Here is a 7,806-nt window from a genome sequence, read left to right as displayed (position 1 = left end):
TCAAAACATACCATTCTTCAATCTTCTAGTCATATCACACGACATGTCAAAATGCTGCATGGAAAATGGCAGTGTGCAAAGTCATAATCTTAGTGAAGCTATAAGTGCATTACATTTTCTAAAATAAACAAAAATACAGAGAAAAAAAAAAAAAAAGGAAAGAGGACATATGGCATCCTTTTGAACAATAGATTACATTTAAGGCATTGATTTGAGAAACCCAGAGATAATTTGTTGCAACCGGGAAATCTAAAAAAAACTGGATTAGACACCCAGTACACTTATTTATCCTTAGGCCTTATTAGCAGAGGCTCCAGGACCCTCAACAAAACCAGCAGCAGAAAAGAGGACATATGGCATCCTTTAGAAAAATAGATTTCTGGAAAGGCATTGATTTTAGAAACCCAGAGATCATTAGTTGCAACCGTGAAATCTAAAAAAAACTTAGATTATACACCTAGTACACTTCTTTATCCTTAGGCCTTTTTAGCAGAGGCTCCAGGACCCTCCACAAAACCAGCAGCATGAAAGAGGACATATGGATCTGGCAGAGGAAATGTAGTGGGGGGAGGGGTTCCAAAGACGAAGGAAAACGAGGAACTGGAATATGAGGGTATGGGCCGAGTCTGGAAGTTCAGCAGGAGAGCTTGAGGCGGGAGTTGCTGTTAGTGCTGCCGACAAAACCTATGACGGATAAGGCAGGCAGAAAAAAGGGAGGAGGTTAGGACACTAAAAGAAAAATAATTTATCATTGAGACAGAGTACTGCAACAAATCGCAAGGACTGGAGGGACTGTGTAGTAACCTGAATGTTACGTCTATGCAGCACTCTTCAGGTTGGAGTAGCCTGACATCTGAACCACTTGCTGTGGATTGAAACACAGAAACCTTGCTTGGATGGTGGACTAAAAGGACACAGTTTCTTTGTATAGACTGGAACAAAAAAGGGAAATTGGAGGAATAGGATTTTTACCCTAGTTTGGCAGCTTTGCTGCCCTTTTATACACAGATGAATGAAGACCCCATTCGGAAAGGCAGCAGGTCAGAGAGCCAGAGGTGATGCAGCACATGCAGGTGTGTCCGCCAGTATGAAGAAAAAAAGGACTTCTCACAAGAAGCATCGAAATAATGTTGGTCCAAGCAAACCAGTTTCCCAGCCCCGGAGGAATATTGTAGGTTGCAGAATACAGCATGGTTGGAAAGAAGGTAGTGGCCCAATAACACAATGGAAAGGAACTGTATTGGATCAAGTGCCAGTCAACCCATCCCTTTATCTTATTAAATATGATGGATTTGATTGTGTCTATGGACTAGAACTCCACAAGGACGAGCGAGTGTCTGCTCTTGAAGTTCTTCCAGATAGAGTTGCTTCATCTCGAATTAGTGATGCTCACTTGGCAGACACAATGATTGGTAAAGCTGTTGAACACATGTTTGAAACAGAAGATGGTTCTAAGGATGAGTGAAGAGGAATGGTCTTAGCAAGAGCTCCCATAATGAACACATGGTTTTATATAACCTACGAGAAGGACCCAGTTTTATATATGTATCAGCTATTAGATGACTACAAAGAAGGAGATCTCCGCATCATGCCAGACTCTAATGATTCCCCTCCAGCAGAAAGAGAACCAGGAGAAGTTGTGGACAGCCTTGTAGGAAAGCAAGTGGAGTATGCCAAAGAAGATGGCTCAAAAAGGACTGGCATGGTAATACACCAAGTGGAAGCCAAACCCTCTGTTTATTTCATAAAATTTGATGACGATTTCCATATTTATGTCTATGATTTGGTGAAGACATCGTAGATGTAATATTTGACTTATTGCCAAACAGGTGGATTTGTTAAATGTAAAATATGTAGACAAACCTGTCCACTTCTGTCCAATTATGTGACGCTACAGATTCCAGGCAAGCCCGCAACCCCTTAAAGGAAGTAACGCAGTTTTGTTGCTAAGAACAAAAATAAAATTTTCCACATCAAAAGGAAACAAACCACGTTCTGTGAATTACAACTCATTTTGCATAGTGGAATTTATCCTTTAGAAGGAAACTGATCTAGTAGTGGTGAATTCAAACAAAAGAAGCATGGATGCAAGAGACAAACTGGGCGAATTCTGTAAATTTTCAAAGGGGGGGGGGGAAAGCTTATAAAAATGTAATTGTTGTATTTCTTAAGCACTCATTCCTCATCAATACAAGTCCAGTTTGGTATATCTAACTACTTTAACATAGTTATCAGTATGTATTTCAAGTAAAAGTATTTTTCCTAGGGTTACTTATGTCTTATAATGTGGGGAGTGTGGTGCTGCAGTTCAGTTATCCAGCTGCCCAGTGATGTAGGGTCTTTTTTTTTCTTTGGTCCCTCTTGTTACAACTTTCTGATTCATAATATTTTGTTACTTTTTGTACCTGTTTTGTCAGAAATCTTGTTATAGTACAACAATTGACAACTTATTTCCATTTTTTTTATCCCATCCCAGTAAAAACGATTATTCAGCAAAAAAAAAAAAAAGAGGACATATGGCATCCTTTTGAAAATTAGATTACAGGAAAGGCATTGATTTTAGAAACACAGAGATCATTAGTTGCAACCGTAAAATCTCAAAAAACATAGATTATACACCCAGTACACATCTTTATCCTTAGGCCTTTTTATAAGAGGCTCCCGGAGCCTCAACAGAAACAACAGCATGAAAGAGGACATATGGCATCCTTGTGACTAATAGATTACAGGAAAGGCATTGATTTTAGAAACCCAGTACACTTATTTATTATCCTTAGGTCTTTTTTTAGCAGAGGCTCCAGGACCCTCCACAAAACCAGCAGCATGAAAGAGGACATATGTCATCCTTTTGAAAATTAGATTACAGGAAAGGCATTGATTTTAGAAACACAGAGATCATTAGTTGCAACCGTTAAATCTAAAAAAACATAGATTATACACCCAGTACACTTCTTTATCCTTAGGCCTTTTTAGAAGAGGCTCCCGGAGCCTCAACAGAAACAACAGCATGAAAGAGGACATATGGCATCCTTGTGACTAATAGATTACATGAAAGGCATTGATTTTAGAAACCCTGGGATAATTTGTTGCAATCGTGAAATCTAAAAAAAGATTGATTAGACACCCAGTACACTTATTTATCCTTAGGTCTTTTTTTTAGCAGAGGCTCCAGGACCCTCCACAAAACCAGCAGCAGGAAAGAGGACATATGTCATCCTTTTGAAAATTAGATTACAGGAAAGGCATTGATTTTAGAAACACAGAGATCATTAGTTGCAACCGGGAAATCTAAAAAAACATAGATTATACACCCAGTACACTTCTTTATCCTTAGGCCTTTTTATCAGAGGCTCCCGGAGCCTCGACAGAAACAACAGCATGAAAGAGGACATATGGCATCCTTGTGACTAATAGATTACAGGAAAGGCATTGATTTTAGAAACCCTGGGATAATTTGTTGCAACCGTGAAATCTAAAAAAAGATTGATTAGACACCCAGTACACTTATTTATTATCCTTAGGTCTTTTTTTAGCAGAGGCTACAGGACCCTACACAAAACCAGCAGCAGGAAAGAGGACATATGGCATCCTTTTGAAAATTAGATTACAGGAAAGGCATTGATTTTAGAAACCCGGAGATAATTTGTTGCAACCGGGAATTTGAATCAAACAAATGATTCGATGGACACCCAGTACACTTCTTTCTCCTTCGGCCTTTTTATAAGAGGGTCCAGGACCCTCAAAAAAAAGACCAGCAGGAAAGAGGACGTATGGCATCCTTTTGAACAATAGAGTACAGGTACAGCATTGATTTTACAAACCCAGAGATAATTTTGGCCAAATGTGAAATAGAAAAAAAAATTGAGTGGACACCCAGTACACCTCTTTCTCCTTAGTACTTTTTATAAGAGGGTCCAGGACCCTCAAACAAAATACCAGCAGGAAAGAGAACATATGGCATCCTTTTGAACAATAGAGTACTGGTACGGCATTGATTTTAGAAACTCACAGATAATTTTTTTGAAAAGTGAAATAGCCCCAAAAACCATGCTTGTACTCCAACTCCGGGTCGTTCTCCTTCAGCTTTTTTATAAGAGGGTCCAGCACCCTCAACAGAAACAACTGCAGGAAACACCACCACATATGCCATCCTTTTGCACAAGCGAGTACAGGTATGGCATCCATTTTAGAAACCCAGAGATAATTGAGAGGAACCAGGAACATTTTTCTAAAAATTTGATGGGCCACCCATTACAGGTCGTTCTCCTTCAGCCTTTTTATACCATGGGCCACGACCCGCAACAGGCACAACAGCAACCATGGGCCACGACCCGCAACAGGCACAACAGCAACCATGGGCCACGACCCGCAACAGGCACAACAGCATGAAACACCACATATGTCACCCTTTTGCACAATAGAGTACAGGTATGGCATAGATGCAACACGGAGATAATTTAGAGCAACCAAGAGACGGATAAAGATGCTTGGTCGGTCCTCCTTCAAATTTGTGGCATTTTGCGTTCAATTTAATGGTCCACCAGATATGAGTGGTTTGCTAATGCTAAGTTGTACAATTCGTAACAGTTTAATCACTATTGTTATGTGCCTTATTTTTTTTATTTGAGTTTTGTACCCACAGAGCTGCAGCAGAGGCCAGAAAAATTAGGAATGTACAAATGACTGAAAAAATTGGGTATTGTTGTAGCAACTGCTGTAGCAGAGGCCAGAAAATTTGATGTTTGTAAAAAATTTAAAAAGTGCCCTAAAAGCTTGTGGCTTGAACACTAGCTGTTGGCGGATAAGTCAAGCAAATCCTCCGGCTTTGTAACCAAAAAAAAAAGGCCAGCCTGTGTACCAGTTGTAGCCCAAGCCAGCTCATCTCATCATCAGGCCTTTTTTATTCAAATGTATCGCCCAATGTCAGTCCCTTCGGGATCCAGCCCTCATTCATTTTTATAAAAGTGAGATAGTCAAGGCTTTTTTGACCTAGGCGACTTCTCTTCTCAGTGACAAAACCTCCTCCTTTCGGACAGGACACTTGAAGCGGGGCAGGCCAGAAGTTCCATTGCAAATTGGGATAGCTCAGGCCACAAGTCCAGCCTGCACACCCAGTAGTCAAGGGGTCCATCGCTCCTGAGAGTGTCGAGATCCGCAGTTAAAGCTAGGTAGTCTGCTACCTGTCGGTTGAGTCTTTCTCTAAGGCTGGATCCCGAAAGGCTCTGATGGTGCATGGGAGTTAAAAAGGTACGCATGTCCTCCATATACAAGACGTCAGGAAAGCGTCCGGTCCTTGCCGCCGTGGTCGTGGGAGGAGGATTTATTTCATCTCTTCCCCTGTTACATTCCTGTGGTGCTGTGACATCACCCTTATACGCTGTGTAAAGCATATGTTTTAATTTATTATGAAAGTGCTCCATCCTTTCCGACTTGCGGGAATTTGGTAACATTTCAGGCACTTTATGCTTATACCGGGGGTCGAGGAGCGTGGACACCCAGTACAGGTCGTTCTCCTTCAGCTTTTTTATACGAGGGTCCCTTAACAGGCACGACAGCATGAAAGAACCCATATGAACAAGGTTGGATGCCGAGCTAATCATGTCCCGTTCCTCCTCCTCACTGATCTCACTGATGGTATCTTCTTCCCCCCAGCCACGTACAACACCACGGGTACCAGAGAGGTGACAACAGCGAGCACCCTGGTATGACTGTTGTGCTCGGTCTTCCTCCTCCTCAAAGCCACATTCCTCCTCTGACTCCTCTTCCTGCGTTGCCGCAGGTCCAGCAAGCGATGCTCTCCACTCCCTCTTCACGCTCATCTACTGCCTGTCCAGCACTCTTCGCAGGGCACGCTCCAGGAAGAAAACAAATGGTATGATGTCGCTGATGGTGCCTTCGGTGCGACTGACAAGGTTTGTCACCTCCTCAAAAGAACGCATGAGCCTACAGGCATTGCGCATGAGCGTCCAGTAATTTGGAAAAAATATCCCCAGCTCCCCAGAGGCTGGCCTAGCACCCCCGTCATACAAATACTCATTAACAGCTTTTTCTTGTCGGAGCAGGTGGTCAAACATTAGGAGTGTTGCATTCCACCGTGTCGGGCTGTCGCAAATCAAGCGCCTCACTGGCAGGTTGTTTCGACGCAGGATATCGGACAAGTGCGCCATGGCCGTGTAGGAACGCCTGAAATGGCCACACACCTTCCTGGCCTGCTTCAGGACGTCCTGTAAGCCTGGGTACTTATGGACAAATCGTTGTACAATTAGATTGCGTTCAGGGCGGTCAGGAGTGATGGTGCGGTGTGACTCTCCGCTTTCAGGCAAGTCAACCCCAAGACGGCGTGACACTGCCGTACCCGGGATGTAGCATAGTACCTGGGGAGCTGGGGGGGGTGCCATAGATGTGGAGCTAGACGCAGAAGTTGAAGAGGACTCAGCCGAGGAAGAGGTTATGGAAGAGGATGGAGTAGGAGGAGTAGAGGAGGTAGCAGCAGGCCTGCCTGCAAGTCGTGGCGGTGTCACCAACTCTTCTGCAGAGCCACGCATTCCATGCTTGTCAGAAGTCAGCAGGTTTACCCAATGCGCAGTGTAAGTGATATGCCTGCCCTGACCATGCTTTGCAGACCAGCTATCCGTGGTCATATGGACCCTTGCCCCAACGCTGTGTGCCAGACATGCCATAACTTCCTTTCTCACAACAGAGTACAGGTTTGGGATTGCCTTTTGTGAAAATAAATTTCTGCCAGGTACCTTCCACTGCGGTGTCCCAATAGATACAAATTTTTTGAAAGCATCAGACTCCACCAGCTTGTATGGTAAAAGCTGGCGGGCTAAGAGTTCAGACAAGCCAGCTGTCAGACGCCGGGCAAGGGGGTGACTTTGAGAAATTGGCTTCTTACGCTCAAACATGTCCTTGACAGACACTTGACTGTGGGCAGATGACCAGGAACTGCTACGTAAGAGAGACTGAGTGGAGGATGGTTGAGAGGGGGCAAGGAGGACAACACTGGTTGACGTGGCTGAAGATGATGGAGCAGGAGGAGGAGGGCAGCTTTCACTTTGTGTGCTGCTTCTACTCATGTGTTCTTCCCATCGGCCTTTGTGATGGGAGACCATGTGCCTTCGCAAAGCAGTTGTACCTAGGTGGCTGTTGGACTTCCCACGACTCAGTTTCTTTTGGCACAGGTTGCAAATGGCATCGCTGTTGTCAGAGGCAGACACACAAAAAAATGCCAAACTGCTGAGCTCTGCGATGACGGCATTCTGGTGGTGGCAACAGCATGCGTTGATGGGCGTCGGCGTGCTGTCTGGCTGACCCCTGGTGACGATGCATGCTGTCTGACTGTGCCACTAGCTCCTTGAGACGACCTCCCCGTGCTTCCAAATCGTCTCCCCCTCCCCCTCCTCTCTGTCTCCCCATCTGAACTTTCCCACTCTTCTTCTCTTCTAGCAGGCACCCACGTGACATCCACCGACACATCATCATCAACCGCTTCACTTGTATCTGAAACATCAAGAAAGGAAGCAGCAGCGGGTACAACATCATCATCATCACACCGTACCTCCATGTCGGTAATGCTGCCTGACTGAGACTGATCACTATTATCTACATCCTCTGTCAATGATGGTTGCGCATCACTCATTTCTTCCAAATGATGTGTCAGTAACTCCTGTGACAGATCAAGTGAAGCGGCTGTGGTGCTAGTGTTGGTGGTGGCGACAGGCACTGGTCACTTGAGACCTGCCCAAAGCACAGCTGGACTTAGATGGTGCGTCAAGGTTAGGAGGACTAGCAGCGGAAGCTGAA

The 7,806-nt window shown here is 44.3% G+C and overlaps 1 pseudogene; it reads left to right on the top strand.

Moving 5' to 3' along the window:
- The first annotated feature begins 903 nt into the window (after window positions 1–903).
- On the top strand, window positions 904–1,801 carry LOC128635775 (spindlin-Z-like; annotated as a pseudogene).
- The last annotated feature ends 6,005 nt before the right edge of the window (window positions 1,802–7,806 follow it).

Source organism: Bombina bombina, chromosome 7 (assembly GCF_027579735.1).
Source record: "Bombina bombina isolate aBomBom1 chromosome 7, aBomBom1.pri, whole genome shotgun sequence".
In the NCBI taxonomy this organism is placed as follows: domain Eukaryota; kingdom Metazoa; phylum Chordata; class Amphibia; order Anura; family Bombinatoridae; genus Bombina; species Bombina bombina.
Note: the sequence above shows the minus strand (reverse complement) of the source record. Positions and strands in the feature narration are given on the sequence as shown.